The following is a 24,075-nucleotide window of genomic DNA, read 5'->3' as shown; positions in this document are numbered from 1 at the left end:
CAAGTTTTTGTCTGTAAACTGGGAATGATAACTCTAGGCTTGTTGAGAAGATCAAATGAGATCACACATGCAGAAAAGATGTGTGAGTCCAAATGCACAGTTCAAAGTAGGGTCTTGCTCCTGTCACAGGGACAGAAGGGATAGCGGGGAGAAATAGAACGTTGATGAGCTGAAGGCGTAAAAGGACAAGTTGACCTTATACCGAATTCATCTAGTCTTTTTGGGAAAAACCAGTGAAGGAGGCAGAGCCAAACCTTGAAACCTCATCTGAGATGTTCTTTTCCAAGTCCTGGGAGGCCCTGCCCTTTGTGACTGCTTCAGGCTGGGAGCAGAGAGCAGTTCCCACTCCTGGAAACCACTTTCAGGACACACTGTCTCCATTAGGGGTAAGTCTTCTGTGCACCATGGAAAATCCTTGAGGTTAGACCCTGCTGGTGCAAATCTGGAATTGGGGTGGGCATGATGAAAGCCTGCTGCTGTGGCCTAGACAACTCTGACTTGCTTAACATGTAACAATCCAGGCTGTTTGCTACGCTCCAGACACCGTGGTTTCTTGGGAGGCCATCAGTGACACTTTTTATTGAAAACTATTCATTGACCTACCCTTGCCATATTCTGCAAGTGAAATTCCTGTCCACGTGGGTGCTGAGGCCAAACCAAAGGCGTCCTTAATTTCTCATTCCTTTGCCCCCACAACCCCTCCGTCACTGAGAATGGCCAAATTTAACACCCTGTTCTCTGCATACCCACTGCCATGACTGCAGCGTTTTCTTCCATCTGAACTCCTGCAGACACTGCCCCCTATCCAGTTCCCAAAGAGCAGCTCAGGCTACCTTTTCAAGTACGAACCGTCTACTTCACTCACGCGCTTAGAAGTCTCCATGGGTTTCCCCTCCTCATTTAGGATAAATCCCCTTGTGATCCAAACTCCACAAGGCCCTGCACACCATGGCATGAGTGAGGAGCAAAACCCGCTGTGTTGATTTATTTTAATTATGGCATAATGGGCCCTAGGTTACTTTGAGTCACTTTTTAGGGCTTGGTGCATCTGTACTAAGCTGTGCTGATGATTTTACCTTGTTTGATCCTGATAAGGCTGGAAACTTAGCAGTGATCCTTGTCCAGGAGAGGGAAGTTCTCTCCCTCTGCTCTGATCACCAGTGTCCTGGTGGGGGAAGGAAAGATGACCACTTCTAGGACGGGGCGGGACTGCTCATGTCTGACTAGCTACCTAACACAGTTGGAGTGGACAATTGCCCAATCAGAGCCCATGTCAGCCAGAAACCAAGCATGTGGGCACTGGTGCCTGCTGGTTGAATACCAGGCCCACTCGTTCTCTTGATGTTCAGCCTTGTCTGCCTCCGTTTGGTTCCTCAAACAGAAACTGATTGCCTTTGAGCGTTTCACCAGCTGCCCCCTCGACCAGGCATTCTCACCCTCCAGCTTCTGGGCAGGCTTAAACCTCCCTGTTCCTTAGGCCCCAACCCCCATTTTAAAAGGCCTCCAGTGGCCCTCTCTACAGTGCTCCCCACCTGTGATGACCTAGCTGGCCGTCTCATTTCTACCTGCTTGTAGATGCCTGTTATCTCTCTGATAGCTTGAAGGCTGCAGGACAAGAGGGCGTTCGGCCGGTGGATATATCTCAGGGCCTGGAACAGTGTCTGGCAGGGAGCAGGCCCTCGGCAATCGTGGCTGGATGATAAGCCAGTTGGTGGCACTTCCCAGGAGCGGAGCCGTGTTGCTTGGCAGGGGCCTGGCCTGGGAGGAGATGCTCGCAGCTGCAGTGCCCAGGGCGTGCCCAGGTTGGTGGACAGTGTGGGCTGAACGTGGAGCCCCCCTCACTGTTACAGGAAGGACAGCTGACCTGGGTCTCAAGAAGAAAAGCATGACAAGGAGCTGCTTTTACATTCCTTTCATCCTAGGGGCTGTGAGGATAGGGGGTCGGTGGGCTCACTCCGACAAGTTAATTCCATCCACCCACAAAAGTGCTGTTTGAATTTTGCCTTTAAAAACTTCTGGTACCAAGCCCAATGGTGGGAGTAAGGGGGTCTCCCTGAACCAGCAACAATTCTCCAACAACATCTGGTTGTCCCATGAGTCAGCCCGCTTCTGACCCTCCCTCCCGAGAGAGGATCAGATCCCACAGGTTAGGGGCTAAGCTCACCCGCCCCCTTCAGACCCAACTGCAAGTCCTCACTGTTCCCTGTGCTTCTCACTGGCCTGTTATAGATCAGAGGCTCCCAGGAACTCCTGCTAGGCTTCCATCCACTTACCAGAGCAGCTCACAGAACTCAGAGGCACACTTAGTTATTGGAATGTTTACTCACTAAATCGGGTCCAGCCCTTGGCGACCCCACGGACTGGAGCCCACCAGGCTTCTCTGTCCATGGGATTCTCTAGGCAAGAATACTGGAGTGGGTTGCCATGCCCTCCTCCAGGGGATCTGCCCAACCCAGGGATTGAACTCAGGTCTCCTGCTTGGCAGGCAGATTCTTTATCACTGAGTGACCTGGGAAGCCCCTGGTTACTAGATTACTGGTTTACTATAAAAGGACATAACTCAGAAACAGCTGGATGGAGGAAGTGCTGAGGTTGAGGCGTGGTGAAGGGCATGTCCACTCCCTCTCTGGATACCACTCTCCCCACTTCATGACGCTTTCACCATCCTGGCCACTCTCCAACTCAGCCCTTGGGGTTTTTATGGAGGCCTCATTTCACAGGCACCCTTGATTCAATTATTGGCCATCGGTGATCAATTCAAGCTTCAGCCCCTCTCCCCTCCCCAGAGCTCGGGGTGGGACTGAAAGGTCCAACCCTCCAATCACGTGATTGCTTCCCCTGGCAACCAGGCCCCATCCTATGGGGGCGTCCCCAAAGTCACGTCCTTGACGTAATAGAAGGCATTTTTAAGGCTCTCATCTCTAGGAAATTCCAAGCGTTTTAGGAACTCCTGCTAGAGCCAGGACAAAGATGACATACTTCTTATCGTAAATCAGAGTATCAGCCCTGCAAGACGATTAATGTGCAACAACTCACCTGATCATGTTGACTAGTTTAACAGCCCCTTTAGTTCAGTTCAATTCAGTCACTCAATCATGTCCAGCTCTTTACGATCCCATGGACTGCAGCATGCCAGGCCTCCCTGTCCATCACCAACTCCCGGAGTTTAACCAAACTCATCTCCGTTGAGTCGGTGATGCCATCCAACCATCTCATCCTCTGTCATCCCCTTCTCCTCCTGCCCTCAGCAGCCCCTTAGATGAAAGTAAAGAGTCTTTGCCCTTCTTCCTTTCCATGCATCTCCTACCTGGACCCCAGGCTCCCTTCCAGAAAGAGCTGCTTTTCCTCAAGTCCACACTTGGCTTGCCAGGGCTGGTCCCTATGAGCCCAGCACCAGACCTCCCACCTGGTATTGGGGGTCCTGCCGACTGGGCGGGAAGGATCCTGGGCTTTGGGGCATCTGACCCTGACTTAGCATCACGGCCCGGCCTGGCCCCACTGCAGGGCTGCGTCACCTCTGGGAGTCTCCCTTTCCATAATGGTAAGAAGGACAGTGGTGCTGAACTCCCCTGGTCTGGGCTCCGAGCTCTTCTGCCTGAAGCACCCAGCAGGGGCTGTGGAGTGGAGGGTGGTCAGCACCTTCCGGCTCTGAGCTTCTTGGGAGCAGAAATCACGCCTCCTGTTCTCTGCTCTTCCCCAGAATCTCCTGGTCCAGAGCGAGGAGTTCAGTGAACCTGACCGACTGACCCATGCCCCTTCAGTCTTTTCTAGCACTTCCTACCTGATTCTAAGAAGTGGAAGCATGCATCTTCCAGAATGGTCCCGCTGCTCACTGGTCCTGCTGCCAGAGGCAGCATTGCTGGGAGGAGCCCTTTGGAAGGGCCAGGGGACCTCCGAGAGACCAGAAGAGGAGGCCGTGGGGGAGAAGGGAGGGGGGCACAGGAGGAGCACTGAACGGGGCTGGTTTCCTGGGAGTTTGGGGAGTTGTGAGGGTGGCATGCAATGAATGAGAAAAAGGGATTGAATCTTTGGGAAAACGAGGCTAAAGGGGCCCAGAAGTACAGAGGAAGGTCCAGATTGTTTCAAACAGAAGTGAAAACAGCACTAAATTCAGGCTAAGACAGCTCTGGTGCCTGTTCCAGTCCTTTCTGAGAGGGGGTATTCATAGTACTGCCCCAAACCCCCCCTCCAGTGTTTCCTGGTTCCTGCTGCAGTGTCTGAAGGGGCCGGTGTGTCCCCCAGAAGTGTCAAAACGTGAGGGATGGATGGGGTCGTGGATGGGGTGCGGCTGGTTACACAGGACCAGCCTGTGAGCGAGAAGCTTCCGGACCGCTCAGAGCTTCTCTGAGACACGCTCCGTCCCTCCACAAATATTATTTTTGAGCAGGAAGGCCTTTAGCAAGCACTGGTCTACAGTACACGTTCTGTTGCAGGGAAGGTAGAAGAAGGCTTTAGTCCGGAGGAATGAAACTCCAAACTTGTAGCAAAGTCGGAAACAGCCCCCCGTCTTGGAAGGCACGTGCAGACTTTTGAAGGTTGATTTCCTACTTGGCATCAGCCCTGGCTGAAATTGTGAAGGGATGACGTCCACCCCAGGAGAAGCCCTGATTCCTCTGCCCTCTGCTTTCCTTCCCCCGCCCCGTCCACCTCCTTCCCTCTCCCCTGCCCCTACTTTTCTCCTTGTTTGTGTTTCTGTCCGTCCTCGAAAAGGACCTGAAGCCTGGCCTGACTCAGGTTTAAGTGACTGATAATAGCTTATCTCCATGAGATTTGACTTGAAAATGGGCCAGAGCTTTCAGCGAAGGAAGGGAAGTGTGGGTGGTATTTTATTTTATATTGTGGGTGGTATTTTAATCAGACTCTGATGCTAAAGACCTGATCCTTTCAAAGATGAGACGGTGAAGTGGGTGGAGTTGGCTGCTATCTTTGTTTGGTCCCATGGTCATATGACCAATGATCAAGAAGAGATTTAGTGACTCTTTAGTCTTGGGTTCCAAGATAAGATCGTTTGGTCAGCCTGGGGGACCCCAGAGTCTGCCCTGTCACAACATATCTTGGTCATTTGGAAAGGGTGATCCAAGAACCAGACTTTGAGAAAAACCGACCTAGTTCTGCATTCGACCAGTGAGGATCAAGCATGAGGGCGATGCCCACAAGGTTTGGAGGGCAGAGAATGTCATCTGCCATGTTAGCAAACAAAGGATGCTGTGACCATCAAGCCATCGGCAGCTGCCCGCCTCTGACCCTCTGCCCTACATGCTGAGGGGATTCAGGATGCAGAAAAATAAGATAGGTCTACATCTAAGGGATCATTTCAATGAATTCAAACTTTTGCATCTTCCTATGCAGAGAAAAGTGTGAAATTTATTACTTGAGATGCTTGATTTCCTTTAATCTTTTGATAGTCCAACTACCTGAATTTTTTTCTCTGAATCTCCAATATATCCTGGCTCCTCCCTTACCTCTTTGTGCTTTATTTCACGGAATAAAACTCACCTCTCCATTTTCAGGTCATGCAATTTTTTTCAGTTGACAGTTCCCTCCTGCCCCTTGCTTGAATGCCAGGGCAGGTCCCGGGGTGGGTCACAACAGTAGCTGCTTCAGCCAAACTCCCAGCACCTGCCACTCAGCCATTCTTGAAGGTTTCAAATCATGGATGTCTTTTATTTTAAAGGGTGATCCAAGGAGAACGTGAAGCATAGCCGTCTGCCAGCCAGCCTGCAGGGGACCAGCCAGGTCCAAGCTGGTCGCTGCGGACTCCACCCACGGGGCACAGGAGGAACCAAATTCTCTCCCCTGAGGTCGAGGGGCTCTGCACACCTCCCCTCTGGGACTCCTGCCCACCACCCGCCCAGATCTAGAGTGACTTTGAACAGCCAGGTTCCTCCGCAGCCCCCAGCTTCTTCTCTAGAGCTTCGAGCTTTTCTAGCTAGACAGGAATTTCCTTTTCAGGCAGGTCCCACAGAAAAACCAAAGCTCCCACATCCAGGTCCTGGTTGAGAAGGGAACTCTTTCTTAGGCCAGAGGGAGAGAGTCAAGGCTGGAAAATGGACACCGCCTCCCACAAGTTCATAGCAACCAGCCGCAAGCGGCATTAACCTATTATTTGAAAATAAAGCCCCAATATTTTCATGGCTCTGAAATAGCCCTGTTCTCTGCCTACCTGTGGGAAGGCTCTCTGCAGGAAAACTGACCCCAGAGGAAGGGGGAAGGGACTCCCACCATGAGACACCAGTGTGCTGGGCAGGAGGTTCCTTCCTCTCCTCATGACCTGCGTGGTGTTAGCAGAGCAGGGAATCCCTCTCTCTTGCTTTCCTCAGCCCATCCTTTCTTCTTTGTAGTTTTATGCCTTCTTCTAGTGGGAAGCCCACATGTCTGCCAACAAGTGGTCTGGGTGCGTATGAGAATGGTTCCCACATCACCTGCAAAAGTTTTTGCGCTTAATTCTCCAACGTGTTTTCAAGAGAAGTGGCATTATCCTCAACCTCCAGATTAGGAGACTGAGGCTTGGAACCGTTCACCATCAGCATGTCCAAGGTCACCAGGCTGGTTGGCAGGAGTAGGGTGGAATTTGAGCCTGAACTTGGGAACTGCAATGCTTCTCTTCTCCTGAGAAGATCGCAGCCCAGTGGCAGGTCCCTAAGAATAAAATATCTCCGCACCACGGCGACTGCCTCATTTGCCGAAGAGAGGGATGACACATTCATTGTATCTTTGCAGGTCAAGGAGTCTGTTTAGGAAGTTAACCAAGGAGGGGAGGGGAACAGGGAAGAAGAACCAAAATACCCTGAGGAAAGAGCAGGGAGGGGCCAGAGAATCTATTCTGGGGCACAGAGTAGGTGCTCAAGGTACACAAGTCAACCAGATGGCTGCAATTCTAAAGCCAGTGGGATCTAAGTCTATGAAACTGATGGGAAGAGGAGATAGAAGACTTTCTGGAATACCCAGTTTAGGGACCTTCCTGGAAGAAGTACAGATTAGAATAAATAAAAGTTCTGCTATTTCAAAGGTAGTCACTTTAGGGAGGAAAATAAATTTGTGCATTGTGACTCCATAAAAAAATAACCAGGGGCAACATTTCCTGCCTTGGAGGCCAAGGTCAAATAGAAGAACCAGAACCTTCTCTCTTCCCCCATCACCACCGCCCGCATCCTCCCTGCCCACTCCAGGGGCTGAGTGAGCTGCCTGCCCAACCTTGAATTCTAAATCCAGTTTTAACTTCATTAAGTTTTCATCTCCTCCCTCTTCAGCTCTGGCACATTCTGCTTTCTACTTTGAGGGAGTCACCAGCTTGATAGACTACAGGAAACCTGCCTGAATTTTACATCCAATTTATAGGGTTCTGGCTCTAAGAGTGACTGAGGAATCCATGGTGAAGGCTGCTAAATGGGCCGTGTAATCCACTTGGAGATGACACGTCCTGGGTTTTGTACATCGGTGTGTGCCTTCCTTCTGGTTTCTGTGTTTGTACTGGGGGACGGAGGGGGGACACAATTTTGGTGACTTGCATGAGTGTGACCAGTCTGACAGGAGAGAAGGACCTTCGTTCTGAGTCCTGGCAGCCGTGGTTTCTTGCAGATTTCTTCAGCCTCTGGTTCCTTGCCTAGGGCTTTGGGTCTGGCCTCCAAAGCTGGGGCAGGACTTTGTGATACCAGGTCCTGACTCCGACCCCACACCTCCTTGGAAAGAACCACCAGCCTTTGTGGACTGCTCCGTGAGCTTTCAGGGCTGGAGGTCTCGGTGCACGCCAGGCTTCCTCTGTCTGCGTGGCCCTCCCACCACCCGGGCAGGCAGTCCTGATTTATCTCCTCTGGCTCTGCAGCTGGCAGGCTCTCTCCCCATTCAGAGGGCAGATTTTCCTGACCTTTCCACTAAATCTGGACTGCATTGCCTGGGCCTCCTCCTCTTGCCCAGTTGAGGCAAAGGATTTGAAGCCGATCACCACCACACACAAACCACCACCCTCCTTCTGCTTCATCTTTGCCCTCCATCCTCAAGGCCCGAGTCAGCGTGCCCTGCTGGACCCACCAGGAGAAGATCCTCCTTCCCCTTTGAGTATCACAGCGTGTAGAGCTTCAGACAGTCACTGGATGCATATTATATCTCGGCAGCCAGGAGCCCAGCAGTAAACAGATGGTACACTGAAGTTGGGCAATTTCGTAATATTCATGAATATTTAATACAGGAACTTTTGCAAAGGTGAAGGAAGAGAGTAGGAGAGGCGTGAAAGTGTCGATCCCCAGGGCTGGCATCCGGGGATGTCTTATCCACCTCTGTGCTTGAAGGAGTGAGGGCAGGTCAGTACCAGGACCAGCCAGGCTGGACCTTTGTTAGAGGGAAGCTTTCAGTTTGCAGAGACCTCTTGGGATGAACATGGGAGAATAAACGTCCTGATCTTAAAACAAGAGGGAAGAGGGCAGGGCACAACCTTTAAAAAAAATGACAGAGCCCAATGATAGGAAGAAACTGATTAGAACCAAATAGGTCTAAGGTAGCAGATGAGTTAACTTCCACTAGGCCTCGAGTCTCAGCAACTCAGTGTAACACATCGGCAAGCTAAATGACACATCCACAGACGCCGTGAGAAGTTCCAAGGGTCAAAAAGAGGGCAGGGGCCCAATTTCTGGAAATCTCCACTCCTTCCCCCAAAATAGCTGGAATACTCGTCCCACTCGTTAGCCTACAAAATTACCTACCCCTATAAAAACGGACAACCTCAAATCCTGCAGGTTCTTACCTTCCAAGATGGTCCACATTCTGTCTGTGACGTGTGTTTCTCTCTAAATACATTCACTTCTTTCTCACCCCTTCGTCTCTCACTGAAGTTTTTCTGCAATGAGACATCAAGAACCTGAGCTTCCTGAAGTCCTGAAACCAGGTTGGTGATTTAGTTGGAAGATCATGGGTTCAAGTCCCAGTCTGGGTTACACAGTTTCAATCTTACTGCCCTCCTTCCTCCCAACCACTGTTGAATCCATCCAGAATCCAGAGGACGTGAGCCTGCTGTGAGGTTCAAGAAGTAGGTCCTTGACTATGCTGTCTGAGCCAAGATCTGTTTGGTGGACCTATTTTGCTCAAGGCTAAAATAAAAAGATTTGCTTAGATCAGGGCTTAGCAGGTGATGGCCTAGGGCCAGGTCTACCCCCTCCCTGCTGCTGTAAATAAAGGTTGCCTGGGACACAGCCACACTCCGTTTCCCCATGTTCTCTACGGCAGCTTTCTCACTATAGAACAGAACTGAGGAGTCCCGATAGAGACCAGGCCACCCCCAAACCCCAAACACTGACTACCTGGACGTTGACAGAAATGTTTGGTGAGTTCTCATTGGATGAGTTCCAAGGCCCCTCTGGCTGTAGGGATCGGTGGTGAAGTGCCATGCTTTAGATGGCTTAGCATCTCACACGCCTGCACGATGGTGGGGGTGATGTGCATGCCCCCTGACCTGCCTGGAGGCTGCCTGCAGCCGATCTCCATGTCCCCCCACCCCAGCCCTCCTTCAGGGGCTACGGCCAAGGAGACAGGCGGTGGCAGGCGGGTAGGTTGTAAGTGCTATTTGGCCATCAGGCTCCCCCAGGCAAGCTCAGTCAAGAAGGGATGGAGTCGAGGTGACCAACCAACACAGGCTGTCTCCAGCAAGACGGGAGATTGCACCTTGGCCCAACTTTATGGGCTGCCTCAGATCTCTCACCACCCCCCTCCCCACCCCCCTGCCACCCCCACCACCGCCTTCTTCCCCACTCCCTGACATCCCTTCCAGAATCAACTGTTTGCACTTTGTCATAGGCTGCCTTGCGGGAAACCCAGGTTAGACTTGCTGTCTGCAGCCCGGGTGTGCAGGTAGTTAGTATATACGTTGTTCTCATCGGCAGTCATGTGTCTTCCATTATTGACCATATTCTAATCCAAATAATGACGTTGGAAATTTTAGCTAATTTAGGGAAACAAAAACTTGCTGCCGAGAGAGTGGCCTAGGAGATAGGGCTGAGTTCTGTGAACTGGGGTAACTTGGAGACCTCCGTTCCCTTATCTGTACGGTTAGAGGATCGCATGGCACGATTCCCCCAATATCTGAATGTTCCCAGCGCCATGAAATCGGATCCAAGTTGTCTTGCTAATCTCGTGGCGGTAAGGAAAAGCAGACATTTTCACAGTCTGAACTGCCGAGGTGCTTTGTGATAAGGGCTTGTTTTTCGTCCTTTCCTAATGTAGCAGTGCTGGGTGGGGAGGTAGTCCCCAGTGAGGGAAGACCAAAGTGCAGAATTAACTATCTTGACCTCATTCTCTGGCAAACCCTCCTGTTCCCTGTTATCACCCCCTCACCTCCCACTCCTGATCTCACCTCTCCATCCTTCTGGTACCCAGCTTACAACATCATGGTGAGCAAAGAGCAGAAAAATAATAAGTTTAATCCTATGTGCTTTGGCTTCGGAAAGTAGGAAGATTTAGCCAAGTCTGTCTAGAAAGATTTTTAAAACTTCTTGGTCACCCGGGGTGTGACTTCCATCTTGGAAAATTATGCCCTTGGAGAAGGAAATGGCAAGCCACTCCAGTCCTCGTGCCTGGAGAATCCTGTGGAAAGAGGAGCCTGGTGGGCTACAGTCCGTGGGGTCACAGCAGTAGGACACAGCTTAGTGACTAAACCACCACTTCCAAATCGTATCCTTTACCCCTAAACTCAAGGAGCTGGAAGGAAATGTCTATTCACAATAAAATCATCCTAAGACTTCGGTATAACAAATATCATCACTATCATAAACATCAGACGTGAATATTGATTAAGAACTTGCTGTGTACCCCTAAGAACAGGGAATACACGGTGAGTAATGGGCAGAGACCATAGTCAGTGGGTAAATGATCTCTCTAATAAGTATAACATTGCACAGATGACAAGTGCTATGCAGAAAAGGTACAGGTGTGACATGTGTGGGGGGTGCCTGCTGTCCCTGGGGGCAGGTGGGGAGGGGCTCTCCTGAGACCTGGAAGGGGCGGGTACATGTCAGGTGTGCTGGATCCTGGGACAGACACGTGAGTAGAGAAAGTGGAGGCCAGGGTGGCCCAGGTCCAGAGGCCAAGGAGAGAGTACAGGAGGCAGAGCTGGAGACGCCGAGGGACAGGAGCGGTCATCCATGCGTTCATTCATTCATTCATTCATTAGTTCACTCACTCACGCATTCATTCAGCAAATGCATATCACATTCCTCCCATGTCTGCAGCTACAGTGATAAATAACACAGAGGTCTTGACCTCAAGAAGCTGACATCTTTTTGGTGAAGACAGATTATGAGCAGGCAAATGAACACATATATAATTCAGGCAGGCGTAAGTGCTGGGGAGAAAAAGAAGGCTGAGGAAGCTTAGAGGGAGCCATGGATGAGGCAGTGGGGAGATGATTTCAGGCCCTTTTGGGTCCTTGAAGGTGCTGGACCTTCCCCAAAGAGCAGCCCTGGTCTCCCAGTCACCTTATTAAGCCAAGAAGAGCAGAGAGCAGTCTCTTCATTCTGGCCAATAGAAATGACCTAGGAAGAGCAGAATTATAATCTTCCAGTTTAAAACATTTTTGCATATTTATTTGCCATCCTAGAAAATGCAGGACCTTGGTGAGAGGAAACACCCCAGGGAGCAGGTTTGGGGTTCAGATTCCCCAGAAGGAGGGATGAGCTTGAAGGCCCTGGCCTGGCCAGAGGCAGAGAACTTCAGCCGCCCTCCTCAGATAAACAGATAATCGGGAGGCGAAGGGGCTGTGGCGGACGGACCCGACAAGCTGGCAATTTCCCTGCAGCAGGTTCTCAGGCTGGAGGCCACTAGGAAGTGGGTGGGTGTCGGGTTGTTTCAGAAGAGGGCATTTCTGGGGGCTAGAGGGAAGAGAGGGCCCCAGGGCCGTTTTGAGTCAGAGCCTGCTGATTTGACATGAGCGGTATGTCTGTGTCCTCATCAAGCCCAAAGCACAGCTCTCAGGCTGCCCCTGACCACAGAAACCCCTTTCTCGACACCCTGGCATTTGGAAAAGCACCCTGAGCCTTGCATAGGAGCGTGTGGTCCCTGTCGCCCCTGGAGATGCCCTGGATTCCAGGTCCCGTGAAAAGGTGTGAGTCTGTATGCGCACGCCTCACGCACATGTGTTCATGGCTGTAACAGATCACAGGCCAGCGCCAGAGAAGGGCGGAACCCAGCACCTTTCTCAGGAAGCTCACAGTGTGGACGGGGCCATGGACCGTCCTGACTCAGGGTGAGTTTGAGATGCTCGGAGCGCGATGCACTCAGTTTGGTGGTTTGGTGAGGGGGGAGCATCAAGGAAGGGCTTCTGGTGTGTGACCAACTGACATCTGACACAGAAGGCAAGGGTGTGTGTGTGTGTGTGTGTGTGTGTGTGTGTGTGCGTGTGTGTGTGTAAAACAGAGAGAGAGACCGAGAAAGAAAGAGAACTCTCAAATGTAAAAGCTGCCTTGGGGATCATGTGAATGCCAAATAAAGCTCAACTTATAGATGAGCCTTGTAGATGAGCCTGTAGATGCCCTGAATATTTTTATGTCATTGCTGCAATGCAGTTTGCATTTATTAAAATGTATCTTTTAAATTGTTGGTAAATCATTTAAAGCTGTGCTTCTTAGTTCTTCTTCTTTCTCACCGTTAGGCTCCGTGGTCTGTGTTGCTATGACCACGGATACAGAACACAAGGACACACAGGCCCACGGGTGAGGTTGGAGATGATAGCTATTCACGCCAGAGTCTCTGGGCAGGGTTGTGGCCATAGCCCTGGGCAATGATGCGAAATCAAGATCATTCAACATCATCCGATTTGTGTGCCTTTAAGGAAGAAGGTCAATTGGCAAAAACAAATGTACCGGGTAAGTACTTTTTCTTTTTCCGATCAATTTGCTGAGGTTGTAATGGAAAGTCTTGTGAGTCAAAGTGGCTTTAGGGGGAAAAGGTGGTAGGACTTGAGAAAAAAGTGGCATCTGGGGCAGAGGGGTCCTCCAGGTTTCCACTGAAACTTTTGTAGGGAATACAAACGACTCTCCTGCCTGAATTGGGAAAGGGGAGTGGGTGGGGGCAGGTGGGGGATGAAAAGAAAAAAATGTAGGGACTTGGGCACGCCCAGTGGAGGTAAGCAGCAGTGGTACACCCAGGCATCTGCTTCCCTGAGCCTCTGGTTAGAGCCTTGGTGGGCTCTGCTGAACTCCCGCTCACCTGCTCAGCGCAGAGCACATCCTCCGAAGAGGGGTAACCAGCACCCCCCAGGAAAGATGGGACAGCACCACCGCTCCCTGCAGGAGAGTTCCACGTCGACCTTGACTTACCCCGGGCTCAGGTTGCAGCCCCAGGCTCCCTTCCACGCAGGCTGGGGACCCGTCCATGCGGGCGGCGGGATGCGAAAGCCTCCCTCCCAGACGCTGCAGTCCTGGTGACCGTGGAACCGTGATGCCATCTGATGGCGAAGATGGGGAACAAGCTGGGGACGCGGGAGGGACAGGTCTGGACCAGGGTCCAGGGCCAGGGCCAGGGCCCCAGCTCTGGTCGGCACTGTGACTCAGCAGGTCTGACCTCATGGTCTTGCAGTTCTCAACCTGCGGGTCACAGGGCTGGGACTCCCGGGCTCCAGAAAATATCTGAGGGACCCACTCTGTGCTGGATTCAATAGCGTTGTTACAGTCAGGCAGTGTGTGTTGGGAGTGGTTCATCAAGGCAGAGGCTAAAAAGACTGGGCCCCAGTGAGTCTACAGAACCCGAGGAGACAAGATTAACCCAGAAAAAAGATGCTCAGATGTTGCAGTTGATCGTGGGTGCGCTGGAGAGGGGAAACCACACCCGGGGGCACTCAGAGGGGCAGTGAGTCCAGGGGCAGGGCTGTGTGGGGGGAGGAACTGGACCCAGCAGGATCGTGGGGGAGGGGAGGTGACCCACCACCCTAAAAGAGCCAACTATGGTTCACGCCTCCTCCCTAGGCCGAAGGGTCTAGCTCTTTCTGACATTCTTCCTGGCCTCACACACTGTCCTAGGATGCCTTTGAAGGATGCTCTGGGGGAACCCTCGGCTTCTGTGGCCCCATTTGCAGGTTAAGGTCCTGAGTAGGCTGGGGGCGCAGATGAGGTTGGCGCAGATGGGGGTGAGGTGAGGATGGAAGGGAAGGAGCCCCAGGCCAGCCAAGCTCCGGTCCCCGGAAGTCAGTGGTCCTGGGGATTCCATATGGTGGCATGCGGCGGGGACCAGTGGGGGTGGGGGAGGAGCTGGAGGACTTCCTTCCCTTCTCTGAAGCCCCCTCCTCTTCCCCCAGTCCCCATCCTCCTTCCTCTCTTCCTCTCTCTTTCAAATCTCCTTCTTTACTTCTTTCCTCTATTTCTATAAAACTTCTGTGTTGGGCAAGCTCTTGAATTGGGGGAAGCAAATCAAGCTTAAATTCCTTAAAAAGTTGCCAGACTTTGAAATTTTGGGGGCAGTGATTACTTTCTTCTGGGGAAAAAAAAAATTGCCAGCACCAGTCACTTGGAAGGGTATTTTGGGCCACCTTGGGCAGGATTTATACCTGGTAGGTTATCAGCACCATTAATAGTGCTTCCTCCTTTCCTGGAAATGAGGGACACAGGAGGAGAGGGAGAGAGAGAACGTCTCCAATAGGACAGCTTTCAGGACTTGACACGTATGCCCTGCAGGTGGAGAATTTCACTCACTGGGCTTGACTTGACTTGCTTGACTGTGATGGACAGGCGGGGAAGAGGGGCAGAGGGGAGCTGCTCTGAAGACAGATCTTTTTCCTATGGTCCACATGTGAGTCATGGGGACCTGTTCCAGGTTGCCTCCAAGGGGACCTTTTGATGTTGCGTGGTGCCTGGAGAAGGGAGCCCAAGCCGAGAGCAGATCAGTCTGAGGGTGGAGAGCAGGGTCCACATTTGAGAGGCTCCCTTTGAAGGACCCCAGCCTGGGGACTCTCCAGAGAACCCCTAGGGCCCCCATTGGAGGGTCAGCTTTCACTAACTGCTAGGTTGGAGAGCAGGAGCGCTTGCCCTCAGATGGAACTGTTCTCTGGCTCAACTCTCCTCCCTGACCCCATCCCTTCCAAACCTGGCAGGACTCAAAATCACAGCCAGTGAATTGGGACGGGGGAGTCATGAGCTGAGCAGGACAGCGGAAGGGGCTTCACCTCCCAGAGCCTATTTGCCCACTGGCCAGAGGAAACCCCTTCCTCAGGAGCCCCTGACCCACCCTCTCCCTGGGTCTTGGTCATCCGTCAGTCACTGGACCCTGCCCAGAACCAAAGGAGGAGGCACGTAAGCCAGATGGATCCAAAAGACTTTTTTTTTTCTGCCAGGAACTGGCATTTTCGCGTAGACATCAGGACTAGAAGTCAGCTGGAGATGTCTCATTGTGGTGTCAGCAACACCATGAGAATCCCGTGCAGGGCTGTCTCTGGAAATTCTCCAAATACACCCTTGAGTCTGTCCCTCTGATCGTCCCTCTGATCAGATGCTTTTCCCTTCAGTCCAGCAAACTCTCCTGGTTCAGGTTGTTAACATAGACCTTTAAGGCTTACAACTGAATTTTGGGAAGTGGCTCCATCACTGTGAGATCTTCACCAGTTTCCTTTTTTTGTCTTTTCTGCATCGCTTGCATTCTTTGGATGGCAAAGAGAGCTGTGCAAAGCCTCCAGAGATAGGCAGGCAGCCCCTTGACCAGGAGCACACGTGGCAACCGGAGCTCTGGGGCTGGAAGAGGCCTGGGAGGCCGTCCTGTCCTCGCCCCATTCTACAGGAGGGGAGACTGAGGCCCCGCACTGCGGGCTTGCATGTTTCCGAGCAGCACCCGTGGCTAATCCCGGACACTGCCTGTGCACGGAGTGAAGGAGCCTCAGTCTGTGCCAGAAGGCATACACGGTGTTAAGAACTTCCACGGAGTTTACGGCCGATGAAGCCCTACTGTGCTCCTTTCCTCGTGGGGGCCCAGTGTGCAGTGGCTGCAGACTGCAGCCTCCTTGGCAGGGCATGTAGCCTGTGGCCTGCACGGCTGGCTCTGATGGGCCTGGAGACAGCCCTTCCCGGTGGACGTCCGTGACTGGCATGCTGTCCGCAGTCCAGGCTCCATTCAGCTGTGCGTGGTGCCTTTGAAAAGCCCCAGGGCAGAGGAGGCCAGGGTTCACAGTGGCCAAGTCGTGATGTCCATCCACACGAGGATGAAGAACAGGGAATGTGTGATTAAGGCCCCCCACACAGCCAAATTCAAGTTCCCTCGCCGCCAGAAGATTCACATCTCCAACAAGTGGGGGTTTACAAGGTTGAATGAGGATGAATTTGAAAACATGGTGGCAGAAAAGCGGTTCATTCCAGATGGATGAGGGGTCACATACACCCCTAATGGCGCCCCCCTGGACAAATGACCAGTCTTGGCCTCATGAGAGCCTTGGCGCTATCCACTCCTTACTCGTGCCCACCAATGAATCCTACTTTCCTCTTGAAGAAAGAAAGAAAAAAAAAAAAAGACTTCCCAAGGCGAAAATAGGATTTTATATTTTCTTTCTGACCCACATCCACATGAAAATACTGAAGAGGCTCATTTTAGGACCAGGAAGAAAGAGATGTTTCCTTTCTGTTTATCTTTTTAAAATCCCCACTGAGCTACTGATGCAAGAGGCAGAAAGTGCAGGATGAGGAGACAAGGGACAAGCGGTCACTTTAATGCAAAGGGCTCAGAAAGCCCACCCACAAATTCTCCCTCCAGAAATCAAACCGATGTTGTAAAACGATTATCTTTCAATTAAAAATAAATTAATTAAAAAAAAATTCTCCCTCCAATCCCTATGCTTGAAAAGCTTGGGAAGGTAATTAGACCTAAGACCATGACTGTCCTCCAAACCCTGCCTGCCTCTGAAGCCCTTCTCCCTGGTTGGATACCACCCTTGTTTTTTCTGTGTGTTAAGAATCCATTTTTAGGGAGATTTTCATGGCCAGGTTTTTTTTTAAGTCTTTACTGAATTTGTTACAGTATTACTTCTGTATTATGTTTTTTTTTTTTTTTTTTTTTAGCCAGGAGGCACGCGGGATCATGTGGAATCTTAGCTCCCTGGCCAGGGATTGAACTTGTGCATTGGAAGGTGAAGTCTTAACCACTGGACCACCACGGGGAGGTCCCCTTGTGGCCTGTGTCCCCTTGTGGCCTGTGTCCCCTTGTGGGGACTGTGTCTTTGGAGGCAGCGTGGCTGGGAGCAAGTTTAGACCATTTGCTTTTAAATGTGAGGAGAAAGGAAGATGAGGTATGTTTAAAACACGCAACTTACAAACAGCCCAGCCTTGAACTGCCCAGGGTGAGGGGGCAGAAGGACTCTTTCCATCCAAAGGGAGGGGCGTCTGTCAGGGAAGAAACAGCCTCTGTTTTGAGAAGAGGCCCAGCTTCAAGTTTCAGACGCTGGCATGCGTTTCCCGTCTGTAATGTAAGTTTCAAGCTCTTGGTGTGTGCTTCTGCACTCCGAAATAAACAGAACACCTGGGCTTCATCAGTCAGACGGTAACAGGATCAGGCTCCCAGGTCCCCCGCGCGTCCCCACCCCCAGGTAAGGGCAGAGCCGTGAGCCAGCCGTGAGACAGCCAGGAGCGTCCAGACAATCTGGTTCCTTGTGGGCTGACTGCAAATAAACAGCCTGGAGCCGACGTGGGCCCAGGGGTCTCTTTGCGGCTCTCCGGGCCGTTTCTCTAGAAGCTCGCGTGGCCTTGGAGGCCCCGGGGACTGAGCTGGGATCTGTAGGACCTGGCGCCCGAGAAGGCTGGCTCTAAGCGCCCGGTGGCCTGCGGAGTATGCTCCGTGATCCACATCTGACCTTCGATCTGAAAACATTCTGGCACTTCCTTTGGGTTGAAAATAGTGGCAGGAAGACTTTGTTTTCTCCCGAAGGAAAACGTTTGCTTTTGGATGTCTGCTCCTTTGCACAAGGGCTGAAAGGAGGTCACAGGCTCTGCTTGTCACAGGACTGCCTGCTTGGGCAGCCAGGCTGGGTCCTGGGCGGGCGATGCTGTGGCCACGGCACCTAGAAGGCGGGGAGGTCAACGCCGCCAGAGATTCCCGCGGTGAACCTCATAAATACTTGCGATAAGGCAGCTAAAACTAACTGTTTCTATAAGCACCTGGAAAGAGATGCAGGGGCAGCCAGGAGCTGATGGATTTGCTGGGACATTCACACGGACTCGGCTGCTCCCTATTCTGGAACGGGCCTTATGGGGTCCAATGGGTCCTGAGGTGTCTGGGTTGGTTCCCTGGGAGCAGGATGTCTCACCAGGGTGCTGTCTTCGTCTCCCTGCAGGAGAGATGCAGACACAGGAGGAGACAATGAGTGGACCCAGCGATGGGCCACAGGACCCTGGGGCGGCCGTGGCCATGGCTGGCTGAGGACCTGGCAGAGTCGTCCCCAGCGCCTCTCCCTCCTTCTGCTTTATGAATTCCTTTGGAGCTGTCATTGGTTTTCTTTTAGTCTCAATTTGACAAAGCAAATCTCTCATTTTGATTTTCTGTTTTAAAGAAACAATTACAGTTATACAGTACAGTGATTCAGTTATACATATGTGTGTATATGTATATATATATATATATTCTTTTTTATATGCTTTTCTATTATGGTTTATTACAAGATATTGAATATAGTGGGCTTCTCTGGTGGTTCAGTGGTAAAGAATCCGCGTGCCAATGCAGGAGACATGGGTTCAATCCCTGGGTCAGGAAGATCCCTTGGAGAAGGAAATGGCAAACCACTCCAGTATTCTTGCCTGAAGAATTCCATGGACAGAGGAGCCTGGCAGGCTACAGTCCACGGGGTCACAATGAGTTGGACATGACTGAGACTCATGACTGAGTCGGACTAAACACCAACAACAAAACTGGAATTAGGAGGAACTAAAGGAGCAGAAAAGGGAATAAAGACTTAAAGGGACATGTACATAAAATTATAGCATAAGGAGGGGTGAGGCTAGCTATCTCATATTCTGTAACAGACGAGGGTCACATTCCAAGAAATCTAAGGCTGGACTTCATGATGCCACAGGAGCTTGGAGGGAGGCCTTCAGGAATAGATCTCCCTTCGTTTTTCTAACGTATCCTGATGGCAGGGACTTCTTCCATTACCCCAAATTGCTTTTGAAGCTGAGCTGAAAGGCAAGATAATACACTAATGGTGAAAAATGACCTCAGCAGGTGAGAAAAATGAACTTGGTTAAACGTGGAGGCACTGGGTGTGTATGTATGTACAAAGCTGACCCTTGGTCCAGAGACCAACTTCAAAGGCACAGTGGCATGTGACGACACAGATGAGCAGGGTTCCTGTGGGAACAGAATAACCCCTTGCATCAAACCCGTTGATGACTTCCCATGACCCCAGGGATCAGGTCCCAGGCCTCAATGTGCATTGAAGACCCTGTACCCTCACCTGTGGCACTCACCCCCTCATTCTCTGTGGTTCGGACACACTGCTCTCCACTCGCTTTTAAATACAGATGATATCTCTCTCTCCTCAGGAACCGCCCCACACAGGTCTCCATTGAAGCCTGTCTTCCCTGTTCACGCACAGTGCACTGAGCTTTCATCACGTGCCAGCCACTGTGATAAGTGCCTGAGTCAGCAGGGTAAGGCAACAGACAAAAACAGAAAGGTCCCCTGCCTGCCTTCACGGTATAAGAGGCAATCAGACTTGAATCACGTGCTAGATGATGTGCGGGAGACGCATACAGGGCTAAAAGAATGTGATACGAGCAGAGATCTAGACGAAGAAGTGGTATACTTTAGGGCTTCCCTGGCGGCTCAGTAGTAAAGAATCTGCCTGCAAAGCATGAGACATAGGAGATGCGAGTTCTACCTTTGCGTTGGGAAGATCTCCAGGAGGAGGAAATGGCAACCTGCTCCAATATTCTTGCCTGAAAAATTCCATGGACAGAGGAGCCTGGCGGGCTACAGTCCAAAGGGTCACAGAGTTGGCTACAGCTGAGTGACTGAGCACACACTTAGAGGGAACAGTGTGTGCAAAGGCCCTGTGGTGGGGGAACAAGGCTTATTTCAGGAACTCCTGAAGGGCTTGTGTGGCTGGAGTGCAAGCACCACGGGGTAGAATGGACGTGGTGTGGGATGTCCCTGCTTTCTCGTTTTGGTGACATGTGTGCAGAGCTGTTCTAGAGGCTATTCATGCACGAACTAGAAAGTTTAGCTAGAGTCAACACTTACTCAACAAGCACGAATCGGGCAGTTCTGTTGTGTTGCGCAGTGTGCTGGAGATGCACAAGGCTGACGTGGTCTGTGACCTCGTGTGAGGCCACACAGACAAATAACCAAGTGGTACCACCCAGGGGAGCGCCTGTATTGAATGTGATGCTGGAGACCATGGGAGGCAACTGAGCCAGACCTGGGACGCAGCTGCCTGGAGGACGTGATGACTGGCTGATTTGGAAGCATGACAGGGAACTTGTACAGTAAACGGTCAGGAGGAACATTCCATTCAGACTGAATACCACCGGGTGTGTCTACGGAGCCCAGAGCACCTGGGAACATGCGTGAACGCATCTCTCTTGTTAGGGATATTTCACACCTGAGTAACTTCAAGAAGCTCTGGAGACAACTTAGACTTTGACAAGTGTGCTGGCCTCCTAGCCCCACCACTTCCAAGGAGCCCCACCACTTGACAGGAGCCTGAGCCTCGTCTGTTGAATGGTGAGACGTTGGAGCGTTGAGTTGTCCTCATGATCCATTGAGGCAATGAACTGGGTGCCGGATAAAGGTCAGTCACTGTCTCCTTTCCTTGAACATCTGCCTTTGCTTCAACGTCCCTGAAGTCTGTCTTGGGGTGGGTAGAGGGAACCAGGGAGGAGACTGGGATGACAGCGTTTTACTGAGGATATCAATTTCATTATGAAATATGACGCGAGATGGTTGGATGGCATCACTGACATGATGGACGTGAGTTTGAGCAAGCTCGGGGAGATGGTGAAGGACAGGGAAGGTTGGCGTCCTGCAGTCCATGAGGTCTCAGAGAGTTGGATATGACTGAGCGATTGAACAATAAGAATGTGAAAAAACACTGATCTCTCATGCCAGAGAAAGGGAGTTAAAACACAGAGCAGGGATTCCCCCCAGGAGCTATTGCCTGGGAAAGGACGCTAAGTGCTGTTTCTTCTTTCTGCCGTCCCCATGGTATCCTCCAAGTCCGGCTTGCTTATTTTAACTCTCAACTTGCTCTGGCTTCTTTGGAGGAATTGCAGCCGCAGGGGAAGAGAAGTGGAAAGACTCCCCACCCCGTAGACAATGCTGCCACTCTCCCAACCCAGGGCTCGAACCCACGTCTCCTGCACCACAGCCAGATTCTGTACCGCTGAGCCACTGGGGAAGCCTTACTAGTATTTTGAAGCATTCTCCTTCTGTGTGTTGTCTGACCATTTCTTTTAGTTTATCGAATAAAGTCACAGATAAGTAATTTTCAGTTGGTAAAAAAAGTTAAAAATCATGTATAGGGTTTTCTATTACAAGAGTAACACACCGACTGATAAAGCGTCTGTCAACTCCTATGGAGAACTTACAATGACAGAATCCGTTTGTTTTCTGGTTTATTTATTTATTTGATTGTCTTAACTTTTTTTTAATATACATTTCAAGTTATTTTTGATCATATTATGTATGCCCTTTAGGATAAGCAAGTCACTTTTTAAAATTTTTACTGTCAATTGCTCATACAAAAGTCAATCACATTCAGTAATGAGCTCAACAATTCCCAAGGGAAGTTCCATTATTCAAGGAAAGCCAATCTTCACTGCAACATCAGAAGAACAAACTTTTCATGAAAAAGTAATAGACACAACTCTTACAAGCAATCACTGGTCCTGACATTTATACTTATTTGGAAAAATAAAGATATTGTCTCCTTTGGTGAGGAGACCAGATTACTTGACTTTCTTACTGAGGTGCTGCAGATTCTTGCCCTTAAGAACAATAAGGGCAGCTTTGCCTGAATTGCTGGGGAATGCTTTTCTTTCTGGGGAAGGGTAACGCCGGCAGGTACAGTTAGCCTAGAGGGTGCTGACGTCCTGAATCTCCTTTGCTGGCCATCTTTACAAGCCACTCCTGCTGCTCAGCTTTGGAGTCCTCCTCTAGAAAACGAGAGGCTGGATCAGAAGCTGACAAGCACGATGATAACCCATACCCAATCTCACACGGCCTTCATCATCACCCTCTGATGTCAGGGGTAAGGTTTGTGTCTCATTGCTCAGAGGAAGCAACTGAATCAGAGAACTTGAAAAAAAAAAACCACATGACCCGGAAGTGGGATAACCAGGCCTATTGACTCCAAGTGTGGATTGTATTCCAACAGGACCCTTTAAAAATAAGCCATTACTTATCAAGACTCTCATTACCTCCTTGCCAGGACAAAGCAAGAGAAATACGTGGGTAGATAAAAAAAGAATGAAATAATGCCATTTGCTGCAACGTGGATGGATGTAGTGATTGTCATACTAAGTGAAGTAAGTCAGACAAAAAAGACAAACACCATATGATATCACTTATGTGTGGAATCTAAAATGTGACACCAAAGAGCGTGTCTATGAAACAGGAGCAGACTCACAACAAAGAGAACGGACTTGTGGCTGCCAAGGGGTAGAAGGTTGGGGGACAGACTTGGGATTAGCAAATGCAAACTATTATATATAGAATGGATAAATAATAAGGTCCTCCTGTGTAGCGCAGGGACCTATATTTAATATATTGTGATAAACTGTAATGAAAGACAACATATATATACCCTGAGTCACTTTGCTGTACCATAGAAATTAATATGACATTGGAAATCAACTATACTTCAATAAAATGAAATTTTAAAAAAAAGAGTATATTTATATAGGTAGATAAAGGCTGACTGACTTTCATAATAAAGTTTTGGAAATCTACCCTGCATTCTTCAACTAGTCAATCCTAAAGGAAACCAGTCCTGAATATTCATTGGAAGGACTGATGCTGAAGCTGAAACGCCAATACTTTGGCCACCTGATGCAAAGAACTGACTCATTGGAAAAGACCCTGATGTTGGGAAAGATTGAAGGCAGGAGGAGAATGGGATGACAGAGGATGAACTGGTTGGATGTCATCACTGATGCAATGGACATGAATTTGAGTAAGCTCTGGGAGTTGGTGATGGACAGGAAAGCCTGGCGTGCTGCAGTCCATGGGGTCACAAAGAGTTGGACACAACTGAGCAACTGAACCGAACTGAACTGAATCCTGCATTCTTGAGGGGAAAATATGAATTCTCTAATGCTGGGGGCAGAATTATATGTCTATTTGGCCCAGCTTGTTCACTGAGCTTTAAAAGTCTTCTAAATCCCTGATGATTTTTTTTGTCTCCTAGATTATTCACATATAAAAAGGAGCTCTTTTTATCAAGAAAAATATTCCAGTATGATGGTGGACTTCCTTTTTCTCCCTGAAGATTGGTCTTTGTAATCACTTTGTGTATTTTGAGTTTATTTTTTAGGTACCTATAGTCTAAAAATAGCATCTATCTTACTCCTCTTGGGATGCTACCCAAAATACCATACACTGGGTGGCTTGTAAACAACAGAAATCTGTTTCTCACTGTTCTGGAGGCTAGCATTCCAAGAACAAGATGCCAGCAGATTTGATGTCTGGTGAGGGCCTATTTCCTGGCTCAGAGACGGCTGTCTTCTTCCACATCCTCTCACAGCAGAAGACATGAGGGAGTTCTCTGGGTCTCTTTTATAACCATTCCATTTATGAGGGCTTCATCCTCATGACCTAATTGCCTCCCCAAGACTCCCCCTCCAAATACTATCACACTGGAGATTTTGTTTCAAGGTACAAATTTGTGGGGGGTGGGTGGGTGGGAGGGGAAGGTTCCGAAGATTCCAGGAGAGAATATTCTGTTTCCCTGGGTGGTGGTTTTGGGAGGATACCTGTAGTACTTAGTTTCTGGTCCCCTCCTCTGTCTACAAAGTTGGCAATGTCCAACATCAAAAATCTACAAACAATAAATACTGGAGAGGATGTGGAGAAAGGGAATGTTGGTGGCAATGTAAATTGGGACAGACACTGTGTGGTTCATTATAGAGAACA

The 24,075-nt window shown here is 50.2% G+C and overlaps 1 non-coding gene across 1 annotated transcript; it reads left to right on the top strand.

Annotated features, from left to right (window-relative positions):
* Nucleotides 1-15,888: 15,888 nt before the first annotated feature.
* LOC139032682 (small nucleolar RNA SNORA70) lies at nt 15,889-16,023 on the top strand. The gene has a single exon (XR_011485258.1). It is a non-coding gene; the product is annotated as a small nucleolar RNA SNORA70 (small nucleolar RNA).
* The last annotated feature ends 8,052 nt before the right edge of the window (nt 16,024-24,075 follow it).

This window comes from Odocoileus virginianus, chromosome 32 (assembly GCF_023699985.2).
Source record: "Odocoileus virginianus isolate 20LAN1187 ecotype Illinois chromosome 32, Ovbor_1.2, whole genome shotgun sequence".
NCBI classification, from domain to species: domain Eukaryota; kingdom Metazoa; phylum Chordata; class Mammalia; order Artiodactyla; family Cervidae; genus Odocoileus; species Odocoileus virginianus.
The sequence above is the reverse complement of the archived record's forward strand: the minus strand, read 5'-3'. Positions and strand labels throughout refer to the sequence as shown.